This window comes from Herpailurus yagouaroundi, unplaced genomic scaffold (genome assembly GCF_014898765.1).
Source record: "Herpailurus yagouaroundi ecotype Mexico unplaced genomic scaffold, PumYag 198, whole genome shotgun sequence".
In the NCBI taxonomy this organism is placed as follows: Eukaryota; Metazoa; Chordata; class Mammalia; order Carnivora; family Felidae; genus Herpailurus; species Herpailurus yagouaroundi.
In genome coordinates this window covers 28,951,978-28,968,492 of record NW_024412429.1, presented here as the reverse complement: position 1 = coordinate 28,968,492, position 16,515 = coordinate 28,951,978, and positions in this window count along the sequence as shown.

Genomic DNA, 16,515 nt, shown 5'->3' with positions numbered 1-16,515 from the left:
TGTTAATTTTTAAAACTTAATATACGAAAATGTGACTAATGAAAGAAGTAAGTGATTTACTTTATAGGGGTGTTCTGAACACAGTTTCTTTTATTTGAATAGCCTGTCCAGCTGCCTCAAGCCTATCCTAGAAGGGTCTGCCTCAACACTTGTTATAGGACTTTCACGCTGTGTTGTATTTTTATCTATGTTTGTGTCACCACTAGGCTGAGCTGCCACAGAGCAGGGCTTGGATTTGTCCATCTTTGTATTCCCAGGGACTGTGATTTCTAGTACCTAGTGAGCATTTATTTAGTACGTGCTCGCTCAATGCATGAACCCCTTCTGGCTCAGTGATAATATGTTCTGGCTTAGGGAAACTATTTGTTTAAACCAATCTAAATTTCAACAACACATTTACCATGAAAATCAAAGAAACACCTGTAATGAAGAAATTCACAGGTCCTTTAGTGGCAAACCTTGAAAAAAGGTGATGCACTGAAAATCCGTCCTGAATTTCCTGCTATTGTATTGTCAAATATCAAAGCCAAATTATACTGCAGACATCCAGTTAATGCTTTTTCTCTTTTTATTAAGTTGGCCTTTTATCTGTTACTTGCAAATTATGTTGTCCTCAATCCTGGGCAAGTCATTGTTATGTAAGCTGGCCAGTTAGGGACAAAAAACTTTGTTGTGTTTTCAGGTTCAGTAATGGAAAAAAGATCCTTGGGGAGACTAGCATAGCTGGACAAGTAGGGATAATCCAGCTACAGAAGGATAGTAAAGGTGGCTTTCTAACAGTGGCCTATTTGATGGAGCTACTTTTATGTGGCTGAGGATGCATTCAGATGCCTGCCAAAGCATGCCATTAGTTCTGGATGAACAATAAGACCCGCAATTTTTATTGGCTTAATTTTGGGGATTTTCCCAAAGCTGGAGGTACTCCATTTAAATCTCCAAATCTTTTAATTAGCCAACATTCCTAAGCAGGCTACAATTTCTCCTGACTGAACGCTCTGAATATACAACATGGAATTGCAATATACCTTATTAGATAATTACTTAAATGAGATGCCCATACTTGTGTTGAACAGACATCTTAATTAGCAAAACAGATATGTCCATATTTTGCATCTAAAATAACTTAATAATACCACTGTTCAAGCTTTATAAAGACTTTCGTCTCTGAGAAGGTCAGTGAAATCCTTCCATTGTTCATTTGCACGCATCCCAGAGTACATGTCTTATTCCTTCTACTCATGTCATTCTTAGGGGTTTGCTTAAGAGAGGTGTTGCACTTTGCTGAGAGGATAATTTTCATTGTCAGAAACATAAAATGATGTCTTTCTGAGACAGTGCAAATTAGTAAAGCTGAGAATAAGAATTTGCTCTAAAATATTTTGTAGAGAAGCATTTAGCCTGGTTGTGATGGTTTTGATAGCTGCCCACAGGAGAAAAGTCTTACCTTTTCTAAGATGGATTATGATTGATCCTTGTCTGAAGCTATCAGTAGAATTATTAAGGGAGAGTTGTTGACCTCTCTGAATATACTCAACTTTACATAATGGTTGGTTCATTTATTGTCTGCAACAGTGGTTTAAATTTGAAAAAGACTATTTGAATTTAGGTAAATACATAGTAAACTTCAGAATGATTTACTGTTGTAAAGGTAGGTAGTTAATCACTTCTAAAGCTAATATGAAGATTGACATACAAAAGTTGTAAAAATAGGTGAAAAGACAACTATTTGTTAAAGGACACGCAATATAAAAAAAGCTTCTTTGAATTTATATAAGTACTATGACAGATCAAAATTAGGTGGTATATTCCTAAATGTAAAAAACATTAATATGATCTATTAGGCTTTTCCCTTTTCTTGGACCAAACATCCAATTAATAAATATTTCTGCTGCATTATGTTGTGTAAGGCACTTTGGACAAGCAAAGAAGTGTGAGACTTAGTTCCTGCCCTCAAGGAGCCAACATTCTCCTTGGGAAGATAAGACATATGCACGTGGCAAGTCGCCTACCAAATCCAAAATGCCACATAAACCAGTATCAAAAGCAAAACAAAACGGAACAGCCCTTTAATTTGCTAACTACAGATGTTTGCTCCAAGGCAGAATAAAGTTAGTAACTACCAAAGCTGGGCTAATTTCACTCCCTCGGTAAGTCTCTAAGCTTGAAAGGTTGGAGGCATGTAATTTGGGAATGAGAACTGTCTACAGATAGCACCAATCTAGATTGGGAGCCGGATCTTTCAGATAGGTAGCTGAGAATAAGCTTTTACTTGCATAGAAGAAAAACTAATTTCCCAGAGATTACCTATAATGACTAGATTTATCAAAATGACTTTTGGAAAGAGAACAAATCGTTGCAGCAATTCCCAGGCATGCTGGAATGGTTGGCTACAAAGCATGGGTAAATATAAATAACAAAAATGAGACCACTTTCCACATGCCCAAGATGCATTATTATTGGTTTATATCATTGTGACCTAACTGCCATGGCTGATGTGCTATAGACTTTCTGGGACCAAAGTCTTGTTAATCAATCTTTCTTCCTTTCATCCTTCCTTCCTTCCTTCCTTCCTTCCTTCCTTCCTTCCTTCCTTCCTACACTTTCTTCTTACTGTTCACTCGGGGATTCTCTGGATTTCGCCATCGGAGTCCTACTCACATAGAGGGTCCTCCCTTCCTCCTTCCCCTTCAGCAGGTAAATTCATAGTTCTCAAAAGCAGTTGCTCTCCTGCTCATTCTTACCCTGAGATTAGCTCAAGAGCTATTTCAAACCATTGTTTCTTCAGATTAGAAATGATTTAGAACAAGATCAGGCTCTGAACAGTGGTCTACGCCTGGAGAAAGTTAGAATCCAAATACAGCTTTGTACAAAACATCATTACTAATGCCTGAAAACCAAGAATTGAGGCTAAGGGCCAGAGGTGGCTAACCATACGACCAGTACATAACACATGGAGGTATTGGGGACCACTACCACTTTCAAACACAAAATTTCCTATTGTTACAGAAAAAGGAATGCAGAAAAAGTTATGGGAAGAGAATGAGGCTGCCTCAGAGAACTTAAACAGGAGTATTTCAGGTTCCAAGCCACCAACAGTTTTAAAAACTCACGAGTTTCCACTAAATTGAATTTCAAACATATCTCTACCCTGATCTATTAATGAGGACAGTTTGACATTCGCTCAGGTGAAATAATTTAAGTAGAAGCCATGTGACATTATAATCAATTTAAGCAGCTCTTTAACTGCTTCAAGTTTGTCAAAGTGTTTTACAGTTAAGCTATAATTAGCTAGCCCTTCTAAATTCACTGTAAGGCAGAGAGTTGAATTTCCAAGCAAGCTTTATATCTGTGGAAACGAAGAGCAAATAATTTTCAAAAGGAGGCAACTGCTTGGGCCCTGGTTTCAGGCATGTGTTCGTCTTATGAAATTCATCAAAGCTAAATATTTAGGGTGTGTGCACGACCGTGAATGTGCGTTGCATATCAATGAAAAGTTAAAATAAAAAAATATATATCTGAAGAAACCTGGTGTAAAGAGAACGAAGAAAAATATCCTTAGTAGACTAGCTCTTCTGAAACTACCCAGGAGGGGCCTTTGTGTAATGGGCCTTCAGGGTGCTGAGCCAGGCACTAAAGGTGCTAAAACGAACTCAATTCCTCCTATACTTAAATTAGAGTTTGAAAATAATAGAATTGTGTGCTCAGGTGTGTAGATGAGATTAAAGTGGCAGGAAGAGAAATAGATGGATTTTCACATGGCTTATTTACCAAGTGGTTTGCTTCTTCAGTGGAACCATGGGGTCCTGACTACGCGGTGCTCCAGAGGGAGTAAGCGAGCCATGACCCTGACCTCCCAGAAGGCAGCTTTCATTTACCTGAGGAGGAAATAGGCTCCACAGGTGAAACTACAGGAGGGTTGCAGACTTTCTCACTCCCCAGGCCTCAGCGCTTTGGATCAGATAGACCCGGAAGCAAAGTCCAGCTCTACTGTTTACGTACCATGGGCAGTGGGCAAACCAGTGAACCTTCCTGACTCAGTTTGCTCAGTTGTTCAAAGGAAGAAAATGCAATAATGTCCGTGTTGTAGAACTTCTGGGGTGATGAAAGAAAAAACACATAAAACTGATATGTAGTAAACATTCCATAAATTTCTACACGACACACACCATTCTTTTTTTTTTTTTTTTTTTTTTTTTTTTAGGTAGGCTTCACACCCGGGGGGGAGCCCAACCTGGGGTTTGAACTCATGATCCTGAGATCAAGACCTGAGCTGAGGTCAAGAGTCAGACACTCAACCAACTGAGCCATGCAGGCACCCCAACAGACACCACTCTTTTTATTTAAAACCTGAGAACTGGGCTAGATTAATTCCAGAGTTCTTATCGGGTAGGAAGTAGGAGATGGCGCATTCTTGAAGCAAAGTTCAAGTCTCTTCCTCTCTCTCTCTCTCTCTCTCTCTCTCTCTCACACACACACACACATACACACACACTCTCTCTCTTCCTTTGAATTAGATCTCCTAACGATTTTCTGTCCTTTCTTCCTACTTGGTTTCAGCGTCGAGTGTCTTGAAATTCAAGTCTGCATTGCTGTTTCTGCCTTCCCTTCTCCCACTGGTCGTTCAGTCTTTGAGACCAGGGTTCTACCCAGACCACTCCACTAAGACTTCTCTGCCAGGATCCTCAAAGATGCCATGCTTACAAAAGCCACGTCCCTCCTTTAGTTCCTGCTGATCACTCTCTTTTAAAACACACTTCTCCCCTTGGCTTTTACATGGCTCTCCTGGCTTTCATTCTGCCCCCGTCTGCCCATTCCTTCTTGGTCCGGTCTCTTCCTCAGGGACCCTTACAGGCAGGTGTTCTCCAGGGCTCCGTATCTTTCCTCAACCACCTCTTTCCCACCTGTGACTTCTCCTACCCACTGGATGGCACCCGAATGTGTCTTTCTACCTTGCCCTGTCTCTGGAGCTCTAACTCTAGATTAATTGCCCATGGGATGTTTCCAGTGATTGAACTCACCTCATTTCACCTGTGCCCACCATTGTGGCTCCCTCCACTGCCTCCTACTCTGCCAGGAGACCCCCTGTTCCTGAGCCCCGAGTGGCACCAGAATCTATGCTGCCGCCTTAGCTGTCACTCACTTCCGGCATCCGATCCATTGCAATGTTTGGTACCCTCCTTTCTTATAAATACTTTTGAATCACATGCGTTTCTTTGTCCTCACACTCACTGCTCCAGCTGTACCTTTTATCCTGGTTGGTTTTCCTGATTTGAGTCACTTAGAGAGGAGGTGGCAGTCTATGCACAACACTGACGCCACGGATGCGAATCCGATTATTGCCTTCTTAACATTTCTAGTATTCACTTCCCATCTACTTCAGAATGAAATGCAAACTCTTAGCATAGCCTCCAAGAACTTCTGTGACTGGCCCTGCTTTCCCTTTCAAACTCGACTTTTCTGTTCTATGTCTTCTGTCCAGAAAAGTCCTTCCTCTTTCCTGGACAGCTCCCATCCACCTTTCCAAACACAGTCAGCTGTCAGCCCCTCTGGGGAGGCTTCCTTCACCCTCCACACCCCATCCCCAGCTGGGTCGGGTGCCTGGCTCACGGCATCAGAGACATTCTGCTCTGTGTTGTGATTGTCTATGTGTCTGAATTTTTCATCAGACACAGAGAATGTGTTCCTTCATTGGTCTTCCCAGGGCGTAGCACGATGGGCCAGTCCCTCCTCAAACGCAATCTGAGTGAGTGACGAGTGGTTACGGCGAGTCTCTGGAAAACTTCCGTGTGGCTGTGGAGATAGATGTAGGGAGGTATGAGTGTGTGTGACCAAGGTGGCTTATCGACTCCTCCACAGTCTAGAACTAGCTCCAAAGTCATTTAAATAATAATTAAAAAAAACACGAGAAGTTCATTTTCCCCCTTATCCACCCACATTAACATTTCACTGCGACCTGAAGACTAAAAATCATATAACTTTCTGTTGCTTGCGTGACCGTGTCAAATGATTTGAAACATGTCACGCGTGAGCAGTCTCTCTGGTTGGTCTGACACCCACGGGATCAGATTCCTCTTCCCCTTTGCTTTCCCCTCCTTAATTTTTCTGAAACATGTTATCTATTCCTGCGAGCTTTTTCATTCTGGAACAATTCTCTGATGAAAACATCCCCTTCGTCTTGTTCCAAACCTCCCTCTCCTCAATAAACCTCCGCAGGGAGAACAAAGGTGATGACTTTTTAAAAATGTTAATGAGGCACCTAGAGGAGTGACATAGAATGAGATTTTAATATTACTCTTGAAAGAAAAAAAAAAAACCAGACAACCCGTCTGAAGCTTCCTCTGGAAATGCATCAAAGGAAACTGTTTGGGATTTAAATGTAAATTGTGAAACAGAAGACAGTGTCCATTAGGATGAAGGGCTCCCGAACAGGAGCCCAACAATCCCATCGAAACAAAGAGTTTTGTTCCTTTGAAGTTAACTGAAGGCTAGTTATATTTTTCACCTCATCTGTTTTCCCTCAGTAATACTAACATAGAATGGAGGGTAAAAATCCAAAGGCAAATGATAAAACTTAATCTTATCTTTATTACTAAGTCTATTTATTGTTGTTTTACATCAAAGTCTAGATCAATTTAATTTCCACGGACAATGATGTTCATTTCATGACCGGGCTATGAAGGAACTCACTGAGTGAGAGAAACAGATAACGGCAGAGGAACATGCAATGCTAAGGAGATTCTGTACCTTTTGTGCTAATCAATGTCTGTAAGCAGCTTCCATACAATTATAAAATTCATTTTGCCCAGATGAGAGAAAGCCTTTGGGAGCTTCTATTCAGTCACAGAATTCTTCCATGTTTAGTGGGTGTTTACTAATAAAATGGGAATGAGACAGTGATTATTGGCATCCAATGTGTTTTACTGCTGATTGCCAAAAGCCCAGTTTTCTCTACAGAATTAAGATCTCTTCAAATTCTCTCTCTCTCTCTCTTGTTTTCAGTAAGCATGGCCATTAATGCCTCAGCTGCTGTGACCAGGCCCTCTGTCACCTGCTGCTGTGGCCAGTACTGTTGAGATCATTTGCCAGGGAGGAAATAATGCAGAAGAGAATTGAGAGTGGGCAAAGTGTCTCTTTGGGAGATATATTTGACAGGGTCTCTTCCCTGTCCCTTCTTCTTCTTTTTTTTTTTTTTAAATTTTGTCTTTTAATGTCTGTTTATTTTAGAGACAGAGAGACAGAGCACAAGTGGGGGGAGAGGCATACAGAGCCAGAGACAGAATCTGAAGCAGGCTCCAGGCTCTGAGCTGTCACCACAGAGCCTGATGCGGGGCTCGAACCCACGAACCATGAGATCATGGCCTGAGCTAAAGTCGGACACTCTACTGACTGAGCCACCCAGGCGCTCCTTCCCTGTCCCTTCTTATTTCACATTTGCCCAAGTTCCAGTCCTCCAAAGAGGCCTTCCTTGCCTCTCCCTCTGAACGTGCTTTGGTTCTACAGCCCTCAGCAGCTGCATCTATACCGGTACTTACTGGTGGACTTCTCTTTCGTTGTTCTCAGATGATCGACCATCGGTAGATTTGATTTCCTCAGGTTACTTATATATTCTCTAGGAGGTTGGGTTTCTTAAGTTGGGAGTGGAGAATAGATAAAATCACCTCTCTATGGACCATCATTCTCTATCAGTTAAAGTGACCCTTGCATTGGGATAGTGTATTTATCATGAGTTTTTATACTATTGGTTTTGTGGTCTAGACAACACCATTTTCTGGAGGATGAGGTCATCGATGGGATCAGTCATTAGAGGAAAATCTGTAGCATGTGAATGTTCGTGGGAAGTGTAGAGAAAAGAGTCACAGGAAAACTGTGGAATTGGGAGTTGGTTGGGGTTTTGACCAGTAGGTCTTAAGGTGTCCAGGAAGTAGCTCCCAAATGGTAGATCACAAGATGGCAGTCTCCGCACACAGCTAGGCTGGAAGGAGAGGAGATTATGAGTTTGCAGCTCTGGGTTTGCCTTTGGGGTTAGGTTAGATTATAGAGACTAAGGTCATGAAGAGCATGCAATGCTAAGTCAACTAGGACAGGGTCAGATATCAAAGTCCAGGGGCAGAATGTTTGTAATCTTAGTCTCTTCTCTGCTTTCATTTCCATTTTGTTTTCTGAAAATCTTTAGTAAATTTTTTGAAAGTTTGAGCCTATTTCAGATATGCTAGGGGGAGCTAAGAAAAGGTACAAGCTTGGGTTACCACACTAGGCTAGAAGTTAATCTTTTCTCCTAAAGGGTCAGAGAGTAAATATTTCAGGGTATGTAGACCTGTCAAAAAATGGTCTCTGTCACACCTACTCAACTCTGCTATTTTAGTGCAAAAGCAGCCCCAGAAAACACATACATGAATGAACATGGCTGTGTTCCAATAAAACTTTATTTACAAAAACAGGCAGCAGGCTGGCTTTGGTCTATTCGTCTTATGATGCTATAGACCGATAAAGGGGGTATAACCCATCCCTGGGGCCAGGGTAAATGGTGGTTGAAGTAACAGAAGAGAAACATAAGGCCCAATAGCTCAGGAGACAGGCTGGAATCTCCCTCACTGTCTAAGCCTTGACGGTTTGAGTTTTAATTTTATTAAGACTCCATACCTCCCCAACTCCATCCCTCTCAAAACAAAAATAATAATATTGAGGTCAGGAATTTGTTTTCCTATTTGGTTTCTGTTTTATCCCCTGCATCTACATAGTTGCCTGGCATATAGTAGGTACTCCAAACATTTGTTAATAATGAATATTTGAGTCAATAGAATTCTCTTACATCGCAGCGGTGAGTGAACATTTAGCATCTCTGCGACTCTGAGCATGACTCAGGACTTTATCTTTTGTCGTTAATAACAAGCAAATAAACAAAAATACCAGTTTTGGTGTTGTGGGACTGGAGAAAATACGCAGAATAAGAGAGGAAGAAATCAAATATATCTTCTTAATTTTAAGCTAATTAAAGGTGAGCATTGTGTTTATTCATCTCTGCGTCTTGTATAGAACTGTGCCCTGTGTAATCCACACTCAGTGTCAGTAACTGGATGCTTGGGGAGCAGAACTAAATCTCGCAGACAGACCTGAACAGGGGGCAGTGCATGGTCTGAAGGTTTGTCCCCCAGAATTTGGATGTTGAAACTTAATGCCCAATGCAACAGTATTAGAGGTGGAGGTCTGGGGAGGTGTTTAGGTCACAAGAGTAGAGCTCTTATGAGTGAGACTAATTATCTCATAAAAGAAACCACAGAGAGCTTGCTTTTCTCCTTTTACCATGTGAGATGACAGCAAGAAGGTAGCCATCTATGGACCAGGAAGCAGATCCTCATGAGACACCAAATCTGCTAGTGCCTTGACCTAGGACCTTCCAGCCTCCAGAACTGTGAGAAATAAATTTTCATTGTTTATAACCCCACCCCTGCCAGCCAGTCTGTGGTATTTTTGTTGTAGCAGCCCCAACGGATTAAGACAGGCTGGGGAGGAAAAGGAGATCTTCACTAGGTTTCTCACAGAATTATCCATCGCACTCATGTGGAAGCCAGCCTTCCTGCACATTTTAATATTGTCACTAATGATGCCCTTCTGGAGGCCATGCTGTTAGGTCACATTGTACTGCGTTCAAAGTATTCTGGGGACCAAGGACTTCTCTCCGTGCTTATTGTCTTGGAAGGCAAGGTCACTGCCCTTTTCAGGTTGGTTTTGGAAAATAGGGCCATTCCTGAGCACAGAAAGGGCACATCGCAGTGTAGGTAGAGGCAAGAGGGCGGCAGGAGAGGACAGACAGGAGGAGAGGTAAAGCGTCTGCCCCAGCTGTGTGCACTTGCACACGTGTGTTCTTGCGTGTGTGCCTGCATGTCTGAGTTCATGTGTGTGCACATAAGCTAGATGACATGAATGCGTGTGAAAATCCTGCCTCTCCTTCTCACATCCGACCTCTGGGACTGATAATGTGTTTCAGTGACTACTGCCTTATTATGAATTGGTTTATCAGGTTCCCTCTTCGGTGTCTGAACATAGCAGTGATTCGACTGGCGACCGTTTTGCCAAATACTTCACATGTTCCCTACTTTAACCTCCCCGTGCACCTCTGTAAAGCAGCATTATTTTTTGCTGTTTACTACTGGGAACACAGGCTCAGAGAAATAAAATAGTTTACTGAGATGACTAAGTAATAAGTGGAAAGGACTAGGGTGAGGCAACTGAGGCACAGGGGCAGCAGACTTGAAGGAGGCAAACTCTCCGGTCTGTGCAAGCACAGGTGGACGCACTTGAACCTGGGGGTGAGTGTCTCAAGTATTTGCACCCTGACCATCCCAGGAATTATGCTTAGTTCTTTCTGAATGCAGAACATGCATTCAGAACATGCATGCAGAACATTTCTGACCACTGCACCAGAGCCGAAGGCAGACATTCTGGATGGTAACACTAGGGATGGAAGAGGTGTAGGTTGGAATAAGGCAATCCAGTGGTCTTGGAGCTTTTTGCTTATATGTCCCCAAAGGGAATTTTCAAAAGCTATGTGTTCTTTGCATCTGTTTAAGTTGATATCTAAACACTTTCAGCTTATGTTTACATAGTTGCAATGAATGTAATTTCCACTTTTATTTTATTTGAAATAAACTTGACATGTAATTTTCAATGCATTTAACTGAGCCCAAATTCCACAGTGATAAGAAAGACATGGGCATATGTGAGGGGAAATTTTATATCATCCCTTTTTCCCCCTTAGCCCTTTTGAAATCATATTTCTATTCTATTCTTCATAGAAATTTTATCCTAGTGTTTTCTATGCTTGAAAATGTCAAATATATTTCTGAAACAAATGTATGTATGTAAATTGAAATTAATTTTTTATAAGATGCTTTTAAGTTTATTTATTTATTTTGAGAGAGAGAGAGAGAGAGAGAGTGCATGAGCATGAGCTGGAAAGGGGTAGAGAGAGAGGGAGAGAGAGAATCCCAAGCAGGCTCCATATTGCCAGCACAGAGCCCCATGCAGGGTTCAAACTCATGAACCGTGAGATCACAATCTGAGCCGAAATCAAGAGTCAGACCCTTAACTGACCGAGCCATCCAGGAGCCCCAGAATGAATTTTTTGACCCCAGAACCCTAAGTGTAAAGACTTTCTTCTGCATTTATGGCAATTGCTATTAGTACGCAATAGGTCCTCAACATCCTTATATTACAAAATAGTTACTAAATATGAAATTAAGATGCTATTAGAACTATCTCTTAATGAGATAGATGGGCATTTATAAAGTTATTTCATGTGTTCGTAGATGATTACTCATGGTAGAAAAAGATAGGGTTCGGTTCCAATTCTCATGACATTTATTATTTGTATAGATGTGTTGAGAAATTTTGTTCACTGAATAAGTAGATGGTAATGGAAAGATTTTTGTTGCAGGAAAGTCACTTGCTTCTCCAAGATATATCCTAACAAAATCATAGAGTGATCTATCATGAAAATGATTTTTTTTTTTTTTTTGAAAGAGAGAGAGACAGTGCAGGCATGAGCTGGGGAGGGACAGAAGGAGAGGGAGAGAGAAAGAGAATCTCAAGTAGGCTCCAGGCTCAGCGAGGGGCCTGAAGCAGGGCTCAATCTCATGACGGTGAGATCGTGACCTTGGAGAAAATTATGACCTGAGCTGCAATCAGGAGTCAGATGCTTAACCGACTGAGCCACTGAGGTGCCCCTATCGTGAAAATGATTTTTAATGATTTATCAGCTCTTCTTTTAAAAGAATCAGAAGCTGGGGCGCCTGGGTGGCGCAGTCGGTTAAGAGTCCGACTTCAGCCAGGTCACGATCTCACGGTCCGTGAGTTCAAGCCCCGCGTCAGGCTCTGGGCTGATGGCTCGGAGCCTGGAGCCTGTTTCCGATTCTGTGTCTCCCTCTCTCTCTGCCCCTACCCCGTTCATGCTCTGTCTCTCTCTGTCCCAAAAATAAATAAAAAATGTTGAAAAAAAAATTAAAAAAAAAAAAAGAATCAGAAGCCACCTGACTTGCAAAAAAAGGATTTGTTAGTCGGCCATCAGAGTCTCAGCACCAACACTACTATTTCAAATTGATTTTATCTTTCTTGCCTCAGAGTGTTAAGCCCACAACTACATTGAGTCCTGATAGATGAGAGATGTGCCTTCGTTCTTTCAGGTGAGAGAAGGGTGCCTGTGAAAGGGGAGATGGGAACAGAGAATCAGAGGACATGTGGACCACAGGCTCTTTCTCAGGTAGTAAGCTTTTAATAAAAAACCCATATGGCTGCTGAGGATCTGGGAACTGATTCCCACAATACTACCTGTGCCCCTTTTTGAGGACCACTGGGAATAGGGCATGATGAACATCAGTTGAAGGATGAAGGGGAGGTGTGTAGGGCATATAAGTAGGGTATAGAAAGGACAGTATTGGGGGAGGAAGGAAGCACCAGTCAAGTGGGAAAATAGGGGGGAACTCAAAGGGCACAAAAGAATTCACATTATGGGCGCCTGGGTGACTCAGTTGGTTAAGCGTTGGACTCTGGCTCAGGTCATGATCTCACAGCTTGTGAGTTCGAGCTCCACGTCGGACTCTGTGCTGACAGCTCAGAGCCCGGAGCCTGCTTTGGATTCTGTGTTTCCCTCTTTCTCTGCTCCTCCCCCTCTCGTGCTCTTGTCTCTCTCTCTCTCTCTCTCTCTCTCTCTCTCTCTCTCTCTCTCAAAAATAAATAAGCGTTAAAAAAAAAAGAAAGAATTCACATTTTGATGGCAACTGGCCCCACTGTGTCATAAATTGGGCACTGATTCACCCTCACCAGCATGTTTAGAACATAGTATTTTATGTCTTGTGTGCATTGGACAGGCTGATTTATTCTGGGTTTCAATCAAAAAAGGAATAAAGATTAAAATTAGAATGAGAGGTCTACAAAATAGGTCAAGATTAGAAGATAGAAAGGGTACAACTTGGAAGGAGGAAAAGGACTTAAGATAAAGACCAGGGAGGTTGCTGCCCTGTCCCTGGTTTCTGTTTGCACTGCTCTAGCAGCAGATGTTGCTTTATGCGTCTCAAATTAAATTAAAGTGTCCTTAGAGCCGGAATAATGCAGTTCAGTTATCTTTCAACCAGAGCCTACGATCTCTCGACACTTTCAAAACTGCTAAGTGTCTTTATTTTGTGCGTAATACACACGAAAATTTCAAGTGTCATTCAGCAACAGGCCATTTCTGTGATCAGTCTATTCATTGGCAAATTGACAGGTCTGTATAAATTCAGGGCAATGTTTGCTATCGAGCTTATTATACATTATTATCAATGCAATTCAAAATAATCTGTGTTAAGATTAGGCTCTTTAGGTGGAACAGCAATGAAGCTAATTTTTAAAAACCATCTTCGAATAGATAAAAAAATGATAAAATTAAGTTTTGAAATCTTTGCTGTAATTCAAAGTTTATGAAAGCCGTTAACTTATTTTGATACTTAACTTTAAAACTGAAGGAAATATCTAAAAATAGTCTCATGTTGTTGAGCACACTGCTTTCAGCTGCATCTGCCTGTTTGCAGAAACGCTGCTTTCTTGTAAGCATAGGTGTTTATCTGGTCATCATATCTTCACGAAGGAAAAAGCAAATGTTATATTCACACAATTATAAAAGTATCCTGCGTATAGGATTTCTACTTAAATGAGAAGTCAAAAAAAAGTCCTGAGGCAGAGCCTTCCCTTATTAAATTCTATAACCTGCTCCTTGCTGATGCCAGTTATCCAAACTGATAATCCAGCTCTTAATTCATAAAATACAGTAGATGGGGAGAAGGTTTCTATTTTGGCTTTACGTTCATTACTTTAACAACTTTTTTCTTTCTCTCCCCAAATACAGCTCATTAGCAAATGCCACCTAAATGGTACTTCCTTTGTGACTTTGCAGCTGTCATTGTTAATGCATTCATCAGCCCCGAAGTGCTCTTGTGTATTTCTGGAAAGCTTTTCATCTGTTTAAGCTTAACAAATGGAGCTGTTTAACCTATGAAAATACAGTAGCATAGTTACTTGTTTTTTGTTTTTTTTGGTTTTTTTTTTCCATCTTTAAGTTGCATCTAAATGAAAGGTTCTGGCTAATTGGTTCTAGGAATAGTATGAAAAGCAGTTCTAGAGAATTTCTCCCGGTAATTAAGCGGAATGCACTTCTGGCCCTCTCGCCGCGGACCTCACACAAAAGGCATGCCTTTCCATGTGGCGGCCTGTGCTTATCTCAACCAGCTTGGTGGTAAAGGGCTAGGGCGGTGAGGGGAGGAGGAAAAAAGATAAATGTGGCACAGAACACGCCGACCAGTGCTCAGGGAGGAAGAGGTGCTCCAACAGAAAGCGGAGCCAGGGCAGGGCTGTCTTCGTGGCCGTCGTGCGATTCTGATTTATCTTCGAATTTGTGTCTGTTCAGGGAACTCCAGTGGGACAATAGATCAGAGCCCGGAGCCTCTCACCGCCTCCTGCCTCCGGGAGCGGGAGCCGCCGGAGGCCAGCTGTCTGGGCCTGGGCCGGGCGCACCCTCCGCAGGCCGCCCCCTCCCCGCGGGCCCTGGCCTGGGAGCTGGGGGGCGGGGCGCGCGCATGCTCCGTGCGTGCGTGGAGCCCCCGCAGGGTCCCTGGGGCCACCGAGGGTTTGCAGTCGCCCTGCGAGTAATCCTGTGCTCTGGGAGTGTGGTATCAAGTAGCAAAAACAAAAAAACAAAAAAACACAGCATCGCGAAGGGGCAATAGAGAAACTGTGGGGAAAAGGGAAAAGCCTTTTTGTCTGTAATTTTGTTTTGCTTTTTCCTTTCTTTCTTCCGTAAGGGGCCCGCATTTTCATTTTGCACTGGGCCCTGCAAAGTAGGTGGCTGGCCCTGAGCCAGGGTATTGAGACGCCACCAAAGCCCACTGCTCATCGCAAAGCCCAGGGTAAAACAAGCTAACCAACGACCAGAACGCTCTGTCTGCCTTCCGGGAGGCTGGCATCCGCTGGTGAATTCAAAGTTTCCTTGGCCAGAGTCAGAGACAGTGAGGAAATCATCTAGATGTTAAACCAAAGCGGCAAACTGAGTGAGGATCAGAGCCACGGAGGTGCGGGGATGGAAGACGTGAAGTTCGGTTATGCTGAGCTCGGACTTTGAAGCCAGGTGGTCGGGGTTCAAATTCGTTTCATCAATTAATTATACTGATACTCTAGCCAAGTCACTCAATTACTCCGAGCCTCCGGTTCCTCATCTGGGAAATTGTTTCTCTACCGGTCTGATATTTTGCTTTCTCCCATATCTTTAAAATTATTATAAACATGGGTCTTCAACTTAGGAGCCTTTTTATCTGGTTTTGGTTAAGGTAGGCCTTCCTTCCTTAATCGGTGTCAGGTCTTCTTAGATACACCTGTAGTGGTTGTATGAAAATCTTAAGTTTCAAAAAGCCACTTCCTGAAAAGACCAAAAGAATATATAAGTGGTCGGGGCTCCTGGGTGGCTGAGTCGGTTAACTGTCTGATTTCGGCCCAGGTCATGATCTCCCCGTTCGTGAGTTCGAGCCCCCTGTCGGGCTCTGTGCTGACAGCTCAGAGCCTGGAGCCTGTTTCAGATTCTGTGTCTCCCTCTCTCTCTGCCCCTCCCCTGCTTGTGCTCTCTCTCTCTCTCTTTCTCAAAAATAAATAAACCTTAAAAAAAAAAAAAGAAGATATAAGTGAAAATAGAAGTCCTTTAGAACTGAGGAAAATGTTTCGCCATCTGATATTAGACAAATTTGAATACATAAATACAAATTACAGTCAATAAGAAAATTTCGCAAACTACCTTAGAAAAAGGCAAGACAAGGCAATTTACAAAAGAATGATTAATGGTAACTAACTAATAGTCAATTATTAATCAAAGAAATAGAAATTTGAAAAGCGATGATACTTTCACTTAGCCTGAGGAATATTTTTCAGTGTTGGCAAAAGTGTGAGGAAATAGACACTCTCATACCCTGCTGGCTGGAAGCCTCTTGGAGGGCAACTTGGCATCAACCTTTGAAAGTATTAAAAAATGACTCTTTGACCTGGCATTTTACTTACAGGAATTTATCCTGAGGAAGTAATTAGACTTGGATATATCTGTTTATAAGGATGATGGTCACTGTTTACAATGGTAAATGGCCTAAATGTTCAACAATAGGAGACTGTTAAATATGTAAATATATATTTTTTAAATGTTTTACTTATTTTTTCAGAGAGAGGGCAAGTGGGGGAGGGGCACCTGGGTGGCTCAGTCGGTTAAGTGTCCAACTTCGGCTCAGGTCATGATCTCATGGTTTGTGGGTTTGAGCTCCTCATCGGGCTCTGTGCTGACAGCTCAGAGCCTGGAGCCTGCTTTGGATTCTTTGTCTCCCTTCTCTGCCCTTCCCCCGCTCTCTCTCTCTCTCTCTCTCTCTCTCTCTTAAAAATAAATGTAAAACAATTTAAAAAAAGATATAAATAATAAATACTATTCTATAATAAATAACATAAAAACATGAGTATATA